This window comes from Monodelphis domestica, chromosome 7 (genome assembly GCF_027887165.1).
Source record: "Monodelphis domestica isolate mMonDom1 chromosome 7, mMonDom1.pri, whole genome shotgun sequence".
NCBI classification, from domain to species: domain Eukaryota; kingdom Metazoa; phylum Chordata; class Mammalia; order Didelphimorphia; family Didelphidae; genus Monodelphis; species Monodelphis domestica.
In genome coordinates this window covers 95,197,681-95,213,740 of record NC_077233.1, presented here as the reverse complement: position 1 = coordinate 95,213,740, position 16,060 = coordinate 95,197,681, and positions in this window count along the sequence as shown.

Sequence of the window (16,060 nt, the reverse complement as noted above, 5' to 3'; positions counted from 1 at the left end):
TCGGAGCATCCTCTGTGCCCGCATCCAGGGCAACATTGAAAATACAAGATGGATGTGGGCTGGCTTTCTCTTTCGACCCAAATGTATTGAGTCTAAGATCACCCACACTGTCCATCAGAATGTAATCTCAAAGGGCCAGGCAGGTAGCTCTGTGGATATATCACCAGCCTCGAGGCAGGAGGCCCTGAGTTCAAATTTGGCCTCATACTTCCTAGCCGTGTGACCCTGGGCAAGTCACTTAACCCCCATTGCCTAGCCCTTACCGCTCTTTGGGCTTAGAATCCATTCTTAATATTGATTCCAAAACAGAAACTAGGGTTTAAAAAAAAACAAAACCAAACTATAAAGATGTAAAGCACAAGCTTTCTAGTTGGGCAAGATGTGCAAATAATCTGGTGAGTCTGTGATGCCATCAGGGCTTGATTTCCCCTCCTGAATCTGTTACCACCATCTGGGGCTTCTCATCCTTTGAAATTCCTGCATGCCTCTCCCTGGCATGGAGCGGGCAGTTTAGACACCAGGAACCACTTTTCTTTCCCATATTCTGCCTCCCCAACATTCTTATTGCACTTAGTGCCAGGCCACCACAAGGCCACATATGTGGTTTCAATTTGTACATAGGGAGGGTCCCCTTTTTATTTTTTTGGTAGAGCTTTGGAGCCCCTCAACCAGAATCCTTGATGAATGTTTGAATTGAGCTCCTGTTTCCCCTAGGCTCCATCCCTAATTTAGAATACTTCCTCCCCGCTTCTATAGCATACTTCATCCCTAACTTCCGGGCCATGCCTCTTCCTTCCCCTGTATATCAGTGCTCACCCCTGGGGGTCAGTAGTCTGCCTTCAAGTGATTTATCCACCCCCCCAACTCTCCCAGCTTCCTCTGTGTTAATGGTATCCCCAGTGCTCTTCTCCCTGCCTTTAGCATCCCCCTCCCCAGGGGCCAGACCAGAGGAGAGCGGCTGTGACTTTATCCCTTGGACCTTGAATGAAGGGATGAGGCATCTCTGGAGAGTTTATCCTGGTTGGTACTCCCTCAGCTCTTAGCACAGGACTTTGTGCTTCTGTCTTACTGTCATCCTCAGCCTGGTCCTATCAATTGCTCTTCCCTGAGAATGTGCCTGGCTTTCCTCGGTTGTTTTCTAAGTCCCCTCTCCCCTATTCCACAGTCAGAGGCACTCGGGGCTCCTTGGCCTAATGCCTGGGTGCGGGAAGCATGAGATGGGTTAGCCATTTGTCATCGGTGAATTTGATAAGGATGCCATCTCTGCCTTGTAAAAGGCCCTGGAGCCCAGATGTCTGCTGGCAGTCAGGAATTCCTCACTATTTTTTAGTCTCTTGGAAAGCCATGAGCCTGTGATGGAAAGATGAGCCTCCTTCCCATCCTAAGGGAGGGAGGAGGAGAAGCCTCCTGAGAAGAGTACCCAGCCAGGGCTGTCCCAGAACTGCTACTGGGTCAGAGTCGAGGACATTCCCACTGCTGTTACTGTGGCTGGAAGGACCTGGGAGGGCCCAGATTGCTGCTGAGACACAAATTCAAAGATGGTAGCCAATCTAATGCAGAAGCACCGAGAATGGAGCCATCTATGCTGCTGGGAATGGAACTGCTGGATGGATCTGCACCTTCCCATCTTTTGCTTCATCTCCATTGTTATTCTATCTCCTGAGAGGAAAGTGCCAGCTGTTAGAGTGCTGGTCCTGGAATCAAGAAGACCTGATATTTTAATTCTTTTAACCCCTTACCTTCTGTTTTAGAATTAATTCTCCAAAGCAGAAGAATGGTAAGGGCTAGAAAACTTGAGTTAAGTGACTTAACCAGGGTCACAAATTTGAATCCAGGATCTTCCATCTCCAGACCTGACTCTTCATCCACTGAACCAAATGTTGGCAAGTCACTTAACCACTGCCTGCCTTAGTTTCCTCGTCTGCAAAATGGAGATAATAAAAGTGCCTACCTCCCAGGAGTTTTGTGAAGATCATACGAGATACTTGCCAAGCACATAGCACAGTGCCTGGGACAGTAGTGGTACTTAACAAAGTCTTCAGAGTTAGGGGGTTTTGTTTGCATAGTTTCTCCAAGATAAAGTGGTTGACTATTGAGGGTCTATGTATGTGTCCTTGAGCAGTAGTAGTAGAGGGAAAGGTACAAGGGGCTAAAATATACTAAGGAAAGTTAGTTTTCTCATTTCTGCTGGGAATTTCCTGACCCAGTAAGGGCTTGGAGCTATCTAGAAGAGAATATGTTGATTCATATTTTTGTAACTTCCCACAAGCAGAGAAAGAAGATGTGAGTCTAGGCTAGTCCTAGGCATTAACACAAGCTCAATAGTTTCCAGTATGTGTTGGGAGAAGATTAGAGTCAATTGGGAATTAGCCTTTTTGAGATGATCACTTCAGGTATTTCTGGGGGTGTTTTGGTGAGTATTCAGCATCAACTCTGAGGAAAAAACCAATCTACTCACAATACACTTTTATGTTCAATCTCCATTTTTAAAATTCAAAGATATTCTTCCCCCCCCCCCAATTACATATAATAACAGTTTTCAACCTACATTTTCTAAAATTATAAGATCCAAATTGGCTCCTTCCCTTCCCATCTATGAGTTGTTGGGCAATTCAATTTGGGTTATACATGTATTATCATGCAAAACACACATCTATATTAGTCATTGTTGTAAGAGAATACTTGTATAAAACCAAAACCCTACAACAAAACCATAAGTAAACTAATGTAAAAGATAGCATGCTTTGATCTGCATCTGATTCTAACTCTAATATCCATCATTAACATTTTCTCTGTTACTTTCTTAAGTCTAGATAATCAACAAAACAAAAAATCAAGCTCTGATGTGCAGTGTTTGCCTATTTCCAAAGTGTAAATGCTCACACTGAAAAATTATTGAGCTGACTCTCAGCTCACCACTAGGTCTTTCCTTTTTCTCATAGTTTCTTCCTACTGTGTTTTAGGGATAATCATTCCCCCAGTAAAAGGGAATTCTTTGTTCTTTCTGAATTTACACTTGTGAAAGGGAATCCTTTATTCCCTTTGTCTATTTTGAGTAACACTTTGGTTAACAATAACTTAAAAGTATCCCTACTTAGTACCTCACTAGATTGTGAAGACAGGATTAACTCTCTTTTGTCTACTTTTGAATTGAATCAACAAAAGCTTGAACACCCTACTTAGCACTAGGTGGAGGAGCTCTCCACCCTTTCAACTCAATCAGCCAGGAAATGAGAATTCACACCTCAGTCAGTCAGGAATCTGTGAACTCTTTTGATAAGTATTCACCTCTCCAGAAGAAGTGGTTCCCACAAACACTGCCCCCTGGGCAGTGCTGGGCAATTTTGAAGCTGTGATTGCCCCCCCCCTCCCCCCCTGAAAAGGGGAAGGGACAAGAAGCCACTATAAAAGGCCCTGAATTTCTGGGGCTAAAAAAATCAACTTCAAGAAGGAAGTCAGCTTGAAGAAGGAATTGAACTTCAAGAAGGAAGTCAGCTTCAAGAAGAGCAGCTCAAGGAAGAAAGTCAGCCTCAGCAGTCACCTTCAGTCCGAGTCATTGTCTTGACTTACCTCTTGGAGGGAACTTGGATGAGTGGATAGCTGGCTTTCCTTTCTTATCTTCTGGAGAGATTTTAATTCCTGTTGAAGATCAATAAGTCCTGGTTGAGTCAAGCACTGGAGCATTATAGCATTATTTAGTTAGATAGGATAATGTTTTCTATATCCTTTTGTATTTCTCTGCTTTTACCATTTCTACCCCTTTTGTGAATAAAAACTACTAAAGTCATTTCAACTTTGAGCAATATTCCTTTGAATTGACTACCACCGTTATTATTTATAATCTTCATGTATTTTAGTCAAACCATTAAAATTTAATCCTTACACACCCCCTCCCCCAGGAGCAAGATCAGGAGTAGAGAGTCATATATGCCAAAGGGAAGGTCAGAAGAAGGGGCTGGGGAAAAGTGGAGCTGCCCCTGGGAAAATGGAAGTTGGAAAATAGAAGTAACAAGCTCTCTTCCCTAGTTCAATACCCTTTCCCTCCGACACATGCAACTGAACTTTTATTCAAAGCTTTGATTAAAATTTAGAACAGCATGGGGCTGAGTATACATGCATGTATCTATCTCCTTCCAAGCTGACAGTGACCTCTTGATGACTGTCTTGACTTTGGCTCTTCCATCCCATTCCAATTATATCTAATTATACTCTCATCCAAGCCTGTATCTCTCCATCTTTTCTATTCTTCTTTAAAAAAAAAAACAACTCTTACTTTCCATCTTAGAATCAATATTGGTTTTAAGACTTAAGAATGGTATGGGGGTTAAGTAACTTGTCCAGGATCACACTGCTAGTAAGTATCTGAGGTCAGATTTGAACCCAGGACTTCCCATCTCAAAGTCTGGCTCTCTGTTCATTGAATTACCTGGCTGTCCTCTGTATAACTGAAAATGTTACCCTAAAAAAACCCCCTACATTTCCCGGGAGCCCACTGACTTCCTGTTGTTATGTACTTCCTGTAGACAGAGGATATTAGTGAGTGGGTGGTCCTTTTGGGCCTCTTTTTTGGGCTTGCAGACATTATGGTGGCAGTGGTAAACTAAGCACAGGGATTTTGAAATGGGTTAATCAGCCATGGGCATATGGTCTTTATTTTGTATCCTCTTTATTCCTTGATTTCTAATGATCATTAATAAATCTCCTAAAATATAACACTTTTATTATTTACATTAATTTTAATTTTTATACCCCTGTCTCTTCAACAAGAATAGCACGAGGTACTTTATCAAATGCTTCACTAAAAGCTAGAAAATTAAAAATGCTTCACTAAAATCTAGGCATGTTATATTTATTTATATTCAATTATTATTATTTATTTGTCAGAAATCCTTCAGAATTGTCCTGCATCACTGAGAGTAGTTAAGTCTTTCACAGATGATCACAGATAATCATTGTACAATATTGCTGTTGTACAGAATGTTCTCCTGGTTCTGCTTATTTCACTCTACACCAATTCATGTAGGTGTTTCCAGTTCTTTCTGAAATCATCTTGTTCATCATTTCTTACAGCATGATAGTATTCCATCACTATCATATACCACAATTTTTTTCAGCCATTCCCCAAATAATATAATATATTAGTTTTGCATACATATATATTTATATAACATTCCCTTGATCTCCCAATTTACCTTGTCAAAACATGAAATAAATTTCATTTTCTTAACTTGAAATCTCTCCAAGGTCAGGGCTCTGTCTCCCCTATGTGGAGAAGTAATTCTCATCCGAGTCTGTCTCTGACCACTTAGTTCCCCATGGCCAATTCTTGCTCTGTCTCTAGCACAGGGCTCAGCCCTATATCGTAATCTCCCTGTGATGGTGGCTGTTCATGAGTGCTTAGTAATCAATCCCATGACTGTGGTGTAGAGTTGAAGTTGGACCCCAGGATGCTGGGCCAGAGGAACTCTAACTTCAGCAGGTCCTCCCAAGTGTAACCATGAAAATGTGGTTTCTAAGACTGTGAATTGCCAAAACAGTAAAGGTTTCGGCCAAACTGTAAAGATAATTTTTAGCGTCTTGATTTAAGTCAAAAATAAGTGGTTGCCATGGGAAAATTCCCAAATATGAAAATACCCAAGTCAGCTGGGTTTTATGGAGATTTTAATTAATATAAATGAAGAAATTAAGGGAAGGAGAGAGAGAGAGAGAGAGAGAGAGAGAGAGAGAGAGAGAGAGAGAGAGAGAGAGAGAGAGAGAGAGAGAGAGAGAGAGAGAGAAAGAAAATAGTAGAAAGGGCCTAGGCCAAATGGCCTAGGCCTAAGCCTAAGGGAGAGCAAGTCAGTCTTTATCACTCACCACAAGATCATCTTCAAGCAAGCTCCAAACCTCCGAACTCCAACTCCAACTAACTTTCAATCCAATAACTCCCTCCAACTAGTCCAAATTCCAACTAATCCGAACTCCAATCCCCTCAATTTCGAAATCCCCTTCCTTTTAAAGAAAATTTCTCTTGTGTCACCTTCCCTAAATTTTTCACATCTACCAATCACAGTAGATGCTTTTTCCCAGGACTTCCCATTCTTAGTTCACATCTTCTTTTGTTCTCACCTTCTCTGGTTAGATAAAAACTTCACACCTCTTTTGCTAAGCTTGCCTTTTGTAAGTTGCTTGACCTTTTAGTGACTAATTTAACCTTTATAGGTACTTAGCATCCTTTTGTATTAGATCTAAAAATAGACCACCTAGCTTAAGGTTTTTGCTTTACTATAAGTATAAGTTAGGGAGTTTTCATTGTTCAATCAGGAGTTTTCAACTTTATCTTCCCCTAAGGCACTGTCTGAGTAGAGTGGAGTAATTTTAAAAGTTCTCTATACATTCCTGACTAAGTACCTCCATTGTTACAATAGGGGAATAGCTTAACCAAATCTTCTAAGGTACAGTCAGAGCAGTTTTTAAAATTCACACAAGATGGGAAGTCCATGAGAAGTGGCACAGGGAAGTCCACTGAGACTCATTACTAGAGCTTGGCAGCTCATGAGATTTTGTTTGAATGACAGCTTTTTGAAAGTATGAGATTCTGTCTCTGCCAGGCTGAAGATTCAGAGGATCCTTGGACTCAAAGTTCTCTTTTTCCAAGAGGGAAACTGAGGTCCAGAGAGGGCTTAATGGGGTCACACACTTGCCCGGGTCTCCTCACACTGTATTGTATCAAGTGCTTTTTCCATAACACTGTAGTCTCCATCTAATTCTAATTTTAATTCTAATGTTCGATCATTCTAATATAAAGGGATGGTTTCCTCGATGTCATCTTCTTCTTGCAAAGGGACCCCTCCTTATCCAATGAGACAATACCAGAGGCTCATCCTTCAATGTCCCAGCCCTTTACTGACAGCTTTATTGGGCCATGGAGTGTGGGAGTGAGGCAGGGCCTGGGGGGAGAGTGGGCAGGTGGGTGGTGTCTCCCCCCCAACAAACATACGTGTAAGCAGACAGGCTAGTTTATACCCTCCCCCCAAAAAGCATATTTTTAAAAATTGGATTAAAAAATTTTAATAATAAATTTCCTCATAAGTTTTCTGAAGTGATATGCTTCAAATTGTCTCCCTCCCTTCTTCCCTTCCCCCTCCCAGAGCTGACAAACAATTCATTCTGGGTTATACATGGGCTATCACTCAAAAAATGTTTCCATATTATTTATTTTTATAAGTGAATAATCTCATGAAACCAAACCCCCAAAACGTGTACCTCCCAAAAAAGTGATAAATCATATTTTTCATCTGCATTTCTGCTCCCACAGTTCTTCCTTTGGATGTGGATTGGGTTCTTTCTCATAAGTCCTCAGAATTGTCCTAGATCATTGCATTGCTGCTAGTAGGAAAGTCTTATTACATTTGACTTTCCACAATATTGCTGTTACTGTGTCCAATGTTTCCCTGGTTCTGCGCATTTCACTCTGCATCAGTTCATGGACGTCTTTCCAGCTCTTTCTGAAATCCTCCTGTTCATTATTCCTTATAGCATGATAATATTCTATTACCATCATATACCACAGTTCTAACAAGCAGTTCTGCTGTTTAGGCCCAGAACAAGGCCTTGCTCATGGGAAGCCATCAACTGGTCAGTGATTTCAGTTAAAAAAATCTGTAGAGTGTCAGAGTTGGGAGGGAAATTAGAGATCTTTTAGACCAAACTCCTTTTTAAAAAAAAAATAGAAGATTAAATTGAAAGAAGGGACACAGTGAACTAAGGGTAGAAGGTGTTTATAATATAATATAATATAATATAATATAATATAATATAATATAATATAATATAATATAATATAATATAATATAATATAATATAATATAATATAATATAATATAATATAATATAATATAATATAATATAATATAATATAATATAACATAACATAACATAACATAACATAACATAACATAACATAATATAATATAATATAATACAATACAATACAATACAATACAATACAATACAACACAACACAACATAACATAACATAATAAAATATAACATAACATAATATAATAAAATAAAATATAATATAATATAACATGACATGCTATGACAAATATAATATAATATAAAATGTAACATAACATATAATACAACATCATATTGTATTATATAGTTTATATTCTATAAATATATGTAATATATATTATATATACTGAGTGTATTCTAACATATACGTATGTATATATGAATGGAAATGTGGAAATATAGACCAAATAGTGTGACATACTCAATATACACAGTGTGTATATATCCATGCTCACATTTTATATTGTATTATACACTTCTAATATATATGTGTGCATATAGAAATCAAAATATAGTAACATATACTACATATATAGTAAGATACATATACTTAATATATATAACATAACATATAAAAGTGTGTATGTGCACAGACATGTATTTTATATATATATATGCACACTGTATATTCAATATATATATACTGAATGTCTCCTAACATATATGTATAAATATGTATGATTAGAAATGTAGGCATATATATTCTAAAATAAATATAGTCTGAGCTATATCTATTTCAGTATATATTGATTGTGTATATGAATATACTTATAGAGATTTGATATTTTAATATATACTGAATATATTCAACATATATACATGTGTATATATGAATAGAAAGACATACATATATACTGAATGTAAATAGTGTCATATATATTCAAACCTATTTAAGATTGTGTACCATCACCATAAGGATGGGGAGGAGGGAAGGAGGGAGAGAATTCCAGGCTCAAAATTCCTTATAAAATGTTGGAAACTGTTTTAAAATGTAATTGGGGAAAATTCCAATTAAATTTAAAATATATATAATGTGTTAGACATACTCAATATATATTGTATATACTGTGTGTATATACACACATTTATCTTCTATTATTTATACCGAGAGCATTCCAACATGTATATATATGAAAATGTATGAATATATATTGAATAGCTATAGTGTGTATATATTCACTATGTATTGTATATGTAAAGTATGTGAATGTACTTACATATATCATATTGTAGTATACACTGAATGCATTCTAACATGTATATTTATACAAATAGAAATGTATGAATCTATCATGATATATATTCACTATATGCTGTAGATACTGACCTATATTTTATACTGTGATATATATACTGAATGTATTCCAAATATACATTATATGTATATATGACTATATCATGCACTATGGGTGCAACATATACAGTATATACGATGTATATATTCTGACTTGTTTTATAATATATACTGAATATATTCTAACATATACATATATATATGAATAGAAATGTAGGAATATATAATATACACTCTATACAGTATATATTATATATAATATACACTAAATATATACAGTATATATTATATATAATATATACTCAATATATACAGTATATATTATATATAATATACATCCAATATATATAGTATATATTATATAAATGCAATATGGTACTCAGGGAGGGGTAATATCTCTGGTATGGAGGGGCTTGTCGTGCCCTCCTAGGGCAGCTCTCCAGCCACTGACCCTCATCTGACACCCAGCTCTCACTTGTGGCTCCCAGTAGCTGCTAGCATGTGGCAGCGGCCACACCCCGGGCAATGGCTTCAACAGGCCAGCCAAACCTTGTGAGGGTAGCCATCGGGTCGACGTCGACCCCTGGTGAACTAGGGCTTTGCTCACCCAGCATGTGAAGACTGCTGGTGAAGAAACCAACAAGAAGGTTCAACGGCTGAGATGGCGATGCAGCAAGGCACTGTGGAGTGCTTAGGGCGTGATGGAGCACAAAAGACAACACGGCCATCCAATGCAGCTGAAGAAGTCTCCAGGTGTAACGACTTTTTGTGCCATTGGACCCAGACTTCCAACGCCGAGAGAGTGGGACTGTCTCTGTGCATCGACTTTTCCACTTAAATCTTCATGCATAGGTGTTTTTGTGCACAAAAACGCACAAAGACAATCGTCATCCTCGGTTCGAGAGACAACCAACAACAACAACAACAATATACACAGTATATAGTATATATTATATGCACTCAATATATAGAGTACATATTATATATTATATACACTCAATATATACAGTATATATCATATACACACAATATATACAGTATATATCATATACACACAATATATTCAGTATATATTACATACACTCAATATATTCAGTATATACAGCATGTGTGTGTATTTCAGGGACTGAAACAAATCTGTGCACTCAGAGACCTGCTGCCACACATCAGTCTTTTCTCCCTCCCTTGCCCTCCCAATCTGAACCCTGAAATATACTTTACCTAAAGCTCTCAGATTTCTGTTTGGCCTTCTTGCTGCCTCTTTTCAAGCCAGCATGTTGTCTCTGGAATAAAATAAAGGCTGTTAAATATCCAATATACCTTGTGTGCTTCTTTGGAGCTGGGTCTCCATGAATTCACATCTGTGGAAAGTTGGATGGGAGCTATATTCGAGATTGGGGCATAATGAGGATGATATGATCATGGGATCATAGACTTAGAGCTGGAAAGGAGCTTGGCTAGTTCAACCCTCTTTTTTTTTTTTGCTTTTTTATTGTCATGCAAAACATACTTCCATGTTGGTCATTGTTGTAAGAGCAAAGTCATACATAATCAAAACCCCAAAACAAATGTATTTACATTGATGTGAAAGATAACCCCAACAGTTCTTTCTCTGGAGGTGGATATCATTCCCTGGCATGAGTCTTTCAGGATTGTGCCAGATCGTTGCATTGCTGAGAGTAGCCAAGTTTACACAGATAATCATCATCAATCAATATTGATGTTTCTGTGTACAATGTTCTCCCAGTTCTGTTTATTTCACTCTGCATCAGTTCTTGCAGATCTTTTCAGCTCTTTCTGAAAGCATCTTGCTTATCATTTCTTATAGTACAATAGTGTTCCCTCACCAACATGTACTACAATCTGTTCAGCCATTCCCTAACTGATGGGCATCCCTTCAGTTTCCAAATCTTTGCCACTACAAAAAAAAGCTGCTATAAATATTTTTGCACAAGTAGATCCTTTACCTGTTTTTATTATCTCTTTGGGACATAGACCCAGTAGTGGCATTACCCGATCAAAGAGCATGCTCAGTTTTGTAATTCTTTGCAACCTCTTCATTTTCAAGAGGACAACCGAGGTCCAGAGAGGTAAGATTTCCTCAAGGTCACACAAGGAATAAGAGGCAGAGATAGGATTTGATCCTGTGTCCTCTGACTCCAAGCTCAGTGATCTTTGTGCTATACAGATGCCAATCCTCTCTGTTAGCCCCTGAGATTGGTCTGGGTCCTGGGGATGCGAGGGGGGCAGCCCGGGTTGTAAGGTACATAATAATACTCTGGAGAATTGAGATTAGATGGTTCTGCTTAAGTTGCTTTGACTAAAAAGCTTCATCTCTTGGTAGCCAACTCTTCCTTTGGTAATGTGCTTCTCTGCCTTATCCTTTTGGGGAAATAGACATACTATTTGCAATTTGGATTTAAACTGCAAGTCTGTCCCCCATGGTAGGACCTATCAGAACCTGGAATACTCTAGTTATTTCAGGACTAAGAGTTACCTTTGGACACTAGATTAGGGACACTGAAGGAGGATTTTTTTTTCTTGTTTACACTTGGTTTATTCTTTGATTTAATAGATTAACTTAATGCAGAGTCCAGGTAAGCTTCACTCATGCATAAATGAGGACACTGAGTCCAGGAAAAAGAAGGCTTTATTTTTACTCCCAAAGGACACATAGTGGCACTCAAGCCTAGAATTTAGGTCTTTTGGCTCTCATTCAGTACTCTGCATAGTATGCTATTAGGTTAGGCCACCCAGCAAAAATCTTTCCTGGGCCAGGAAAAGATGGATAGTTAGATGTTGATGTTCATGATGATGTTGATAGCATTGATATTGATGACATCGATGTTGCTGTTGGTGATGTTGATGATGCTGGTGTTGATGACATTGATGATGTTGATGATGACGATGATGTTGTTGTTGATGAAGATTAAGTTTGGAGTTGGAGGTTTTCCTTCCATTTGAACCTTTCTGACCCTTCCCACAGTAATGATTAAAATTTTCTTGGTTACTGTCTCCAACCTCTTTCACCCTTCCATTATACTGGTCTTCTCCCCACCTTCCCTCCATGTGCTTCTTCATGCAATATATATTTACCCCATTTTATCTCCTTTCCCGTTTCTCTTAGCATTATCTTCTTTTTTAGCTCTAGTTTTATATATACATATATATGTACATATATATATATATATATATTTGACATATCATTCTATACAGTTTGTCACTGTACCTTCTGTAACTGTGAAAAATGTGGGTTTCAAGACTGTGAATTGCCAAAACTGTAAAGGTTTTGGCCAAACTGTAAAGATAATTTTAGTGTCTTGATTTAAATTAAAAAAAAGTGGTCGCCATGGGAAAATTCCCAAATATGAAAATACCCAAGTCAGCTGGGTTTTATGGAGATTTTAATGAATTCAAATGTAAGAATTAAGGGAAGAGAGAGAGTAGAGAGTAAGAGAAAATAGTAGAAAGGGCCTAGGCCTGAACCTTAAGGGAGACTAGTCAGTCTTTATCACTCACCACAAGGTCGTCCCAAGCAAAACTCCAGTCCTTCACTGAAATCCTCAACTCCTGAACTGAGTTCAGAGACCCAGCTCCTCCAACTAACTCCAAACTCCAACCTCCACAGCGAACTCCCAAACTGAACTACGAACTCCAACTAGTCTGAACTCCAACTAAGTTCAGTGAGCCAGCTCCTCCAAACTAACTCCCCCTAAGTTCAGAGAGCCAGCTCCTTTTAAAGAGAAATTTCTCTTATGTCACCTCCCCTAAATTTTCACACCTACCAATCACAGTAGACGTTTTCCCCAGGACTGTCCATTCTTAGTTCACATCTTCTTTTGTTATCACCTTCTCTGATTAGATTATATCTCTTGAGTATTTCACATCTCTTTGCTAAGCTTGCCCTTTGTAAGTTGCTTGACCTTTGAGTGATTAATTTAACCTTTGTAGGTACTTATTACCCTTTTGTATTAGATCTAAAAATAGACCTAGCTTAGGGTTTTTGCTTCACTATAAGTATGAGTTGGGGACTTTTCATTGTTCCATGAGGAGTTTACAACTTTATCTTCCCCTAAAGTATGCCTAAGTATGGGTGGAGTAATGTTAAAATTCCCAATACATTCCTGATCAAGTACCTACATTTGTTATAATAAGGGAATAGCTTAACCAAATCTTCTAAGGTAGAGTCTGAGAAGATTTTAAGATTCACACTTCTAAGTATACTTCTTCTAGCTATCCTGATGATAACAAATTTTAAGAGTTATAAAAATAATCTTTTCTTATAGGAATACAAATCATTTGAACTTATTGGGTCCCCTAATTTTTTTTCTTCTTTCTTAATTACCTTTTTGGCAATTCTCTTGAGTTCTGTGTTTGGGCATCAAATTTTCTGTTTAAGTCAAGTCTTTTCTTTAGGAATGCTTGGAAGTCTTCTATTTTATAAAATGACCATACTTCCCCCCTGTAAGAATACAGTCAATTTTGCTGGGTAATTGATTCTTGATTGTAGATCCAGTTTCTTTGCTTTCCAGAATATCATATTCCATGCCTCGTGGTACCTCAGTGTGGATGCAGCCAAGTCCTGTGGTTCCATGATATATGAATTGTTTCTTCTTAGCAGCTTATTGTATCTTTCCCTTGGTTTGGTAGTTCTTGTATTTGGCTATAACATTCCTGGGTGTTGTAAATTGGGGATTAAATGCAGGAGGTGATCTGTGGATTCTTTCAATCTCCATTTTCCCCTCTTCTTCCAGGTTGTGGCAGTTTTCTTGGATAATTTCCTGTAGAATGATGTCCAGACTTTTTCTTTTGTTGTGATTTTCCTGTAGTCTAATAATTCTAAATTGTCTCTTCTTTATCTATTTTCCAGGTCTATAGTTTTATCAATGAGGTGTTTCATATTTTCCTCAATTTTTTCATTCTTTTGATTTTGTTTTATAGACTCTTGCTGCCTTGTGAAGTCATTTGCTTCTAGTTGCTGGATTCTAATTTTTAAAGACTGAATTTCATCCCTGGCTTTTTGGTCATCTGTCTCCTTCTGGACTGTTTTTCTTTATAGGTCATCTTTCACTTTCTTTGACTCATTTTCAAGCCGGTCAATTCTGGCTTTCAAGACACTATTTTCTTGTTTTAGTTCATGTGCCTCTGTTTCCAGATGACTTATTTTGCTTTTTAAGTTTTTTTCCCCAATTGTATTCAGCCTCTCTTAATTGTTTTTTGAATTGTGTTTTGAATCCTTCCAAAGCCTGACTTCAATTGGAGTTTCTGTGTTTTTGCTTGGTATTCCTCAGTCCTCTTCTGTTCCATTTGCTCTTTGTTCATTACCTGGATAGGAGCTGTTGACTGTAATTTCTTTTTTCTTTTTCTGTTGTTTACTCATATTTTTTCCTTCTTTGCTCCCCATCATTGACTGTAATCTTGTTCCTCTGATTATTTGCTGGATCTGTGGGTTTGGGCTATTCTGTCCTGAAGAGGCTTCTTCTCTGCTCTGCTGATTGACTAGATTCTGAAGGAGGATTTTAACAGAGGAATAATAATCAGAAAAAATCTAGTGGCTTGTAAAATATAAACTCCTGTCTTTAGCATTTAAATCCCTTCCTATCTTTTAATTTCTCTTCATGTACTTCATGATCTAGGCATCCTGGAATTGGTTCTCTGCATGAACAATCCTCCATTTTCAGTTCCTGTGCCTTTATGTTGGCCATCCACCATACTTGAACTCCTCACCTTCACATCTTTAAATTTCTGGTTTCTTTTCAGATTTAAGGGCTACCATCTACATTGAGCCTCTCCTGAGGCCCCAAGCTGCTAGCACATTCCTTCCAAAAACTTCCTTGTATTTATTTTATGAATATTTTGTATATGATTACACGTGAAAATACTATCTCCCTCATTAGAATGTAAACTCCTTGAAGGCAAGCATTTTTGTCCTTGTATGACCAATACTTAGCACAGTAGGTGATACATGAATAGAAATGGAAGATAGGGATTGGAAATGGGGTTGTTTAGGGAGCTCCTTATGAGGAATTTCCTCTATCAATCCAATCTGCTCCCTTCTTTACAATTTATAGCATTAGGATTACCTAGAGCAGAGGTGTCAACACTTCTTAGTGCTACTCAAACCATATTGAAATATAACTAGGTGGCTCAGTGGATTGAGAGCCAGGCCTAGAGGCAGGAGGTACTAGGTTCAAATCTGATCTCAGATTCTTCCCATGTGACCCTAGGTAAATCACTTAATCCTTATTGTCTAGCTCTTACCACTCTTCTGCCTAAGAATTCATACCAAGACAGAAGGTAAGGGAAAGGAAGGAAGAAAGAAAGGAAGGAAGGAAGAAAGAAAGAAAAAAGAAAGAAAGGAAGAAAGAAAGAAAAAAGAAAGAAAGGAAGAAAGAAAGAAAGAAAGAAAGAAAAAAGAAAGAAAGAAAGAAAGGAAGGAAGGAAGGAAGATGATGGAGGGAGGAAGGAAAAAAGGAAGAAAAAGCTTAAATTCCTGTTTGCCATTTAATTAATTTGCCTTGTTATATGCTTCCTTAACAGGAACTACCTATACTGATAGAGTCATAGGTCTGGACCAAAATGTGAACATGAATAATTTCATCTGATTCTTAAAACAACCTGTAACATCCCACTGGCACTGGGAAAGGAGCATTGGATTTGGTGTCACAGGACCTGGTTTGAATCCCAGGTGTTCTGTCACTTACCAACTGTGTGACACTGAGAATCACTTCCCCCTCAAAGAGCCTGTTTCCTCCTCAGTGAAATGGAGGTGATGACTCTTGTCCTGTTTTTCACTCAGGGTTGTTATGAGGATCAAAGATGATGATGCATATAAAGTCTTTCTAAGCCACGAAGTATTATATAAATGTCACTTCTTACTATCCTTTAGGTAAGTTAAGTATTATTAAGTCCATTTGATGGATG